This window comes from Sinocyclocheilus grahami, unplaced genomic scaffold (assembly GCF_001515645.1).
Source record: "Sinocyclocheilus grahami isolate Dianchi unplaced genomic scaffold, SAMN03320097.WGS_v1.1 scaffold698.1, whole genome shotgun sequence".
Classification (NCBI taxonomy): domain Eukaryota; kingdom Metazoa; phylum Chordata; class Actinopteri; order Cypriniformes; family Cyprinidae; genus Sinocyclocheilus; species Sinocyclocheilus grahami.
Genome location: NW_015505877.1, coordinates 754830 through 755871, shown reverse-complemented (window position 1 = coordinate 755871; position 1042 = coordinate 754830). Strand labels below are relative to the sequence as shown.

General features: G+C 42.5%; 1 pseudogene; it reads left to right on the top strand.

Moving 5' to 3' along the window:
* The first annotated feature begins 157 nt into the window (after positions 1–157).
* LOC107559770 (protein phosphatase 1G-like) overlaps positions 158–1042 on the top strand; it is a 10645-nt pseudogene continuing 9760 nt past the window's right edge.

Genomic DNA, 1042 nt, shown 5'->3' with positions numbered 1-1042 from the left:
CTTCTTTTATTGATGCTAAGCAATGTTATTTTTGAATTTGTCTCAATATATAAGTGACAAGCAAGTGCAATGTCGTGAGAGTTGCCGATAATGAGCTTTATTTAGTATTTTGTCACCCAAGTTATAACATGCATGCAGTTTAAATGCTACAAATTAACGTACACCTTTCTTGTCAGTTGATAATGAAGAAGCAGCTCTGCTGCATGAAGAGGCCACCATGACAATTGAGGAGCTGCTTGGCCGCTTCAGACAGAACCAAAACAAAAATGCCAAAAAGCCATGTCCAGGTGCCTCTAAAGAGTCTGAGGATGGAGAGAAATCTCATGCTGAGAAGGCAATCAATGGTGAGACGGGAAGCAGGGCTTCTGAAACAGACAGCAATGGGAAGGAGAAGGCAGGCGGTGCTGGAGATGCGGCCGGAGGCTCCAAGATGAGGGCCTGTAGACGGGCGGCTGCATCCGGTGGGAGTAGTGGCTCTTCTGATGGATCTGCTGAGAAGTCTGGGGATGCTGGTCCTTCCTGCTCCTCATCTGCAGCTCCTGCTCCAGGAAGTGCCAAGTCCAAGTTCTTCGAGGACAGTGAAGAGTCAGAGGAGGGAGAAGATGAAGAGGATGGTAGTGAGGAAGAGGTGAGGAGACAAATTCAAAAAGCACATTCAGGAGTAGGTTTGTGTAATGGCCAAGGATCTGGGTTGCTTGCATTGCAAGTTCAATCTCAAATACAGCTGACCTGGTAACTGGAGAGTGAAGTTTTGTTTGTAATGGTCAAGTTTTTGTATAGTGCACATTTTAAAGCAGCTTTACACAAAATGAATGTAATACCATAGCTTACTAGCTTACTACACTACCATTCAAGTAGCTGATATGCAATCAATTTAAATACAACACTAAAATTAAAAAGTTTGGGGTCAGTGAGATTTTAGTTGTTTTTGTTTTTTAAAAAAGGAGTATGGATACTTTATTTTATTCAGTTGCAATAAATTGATGGGGAGAGACACTGAATGGGTTTCCATCCAAAGTTGCGAAAAATTTGCGAATAAGCA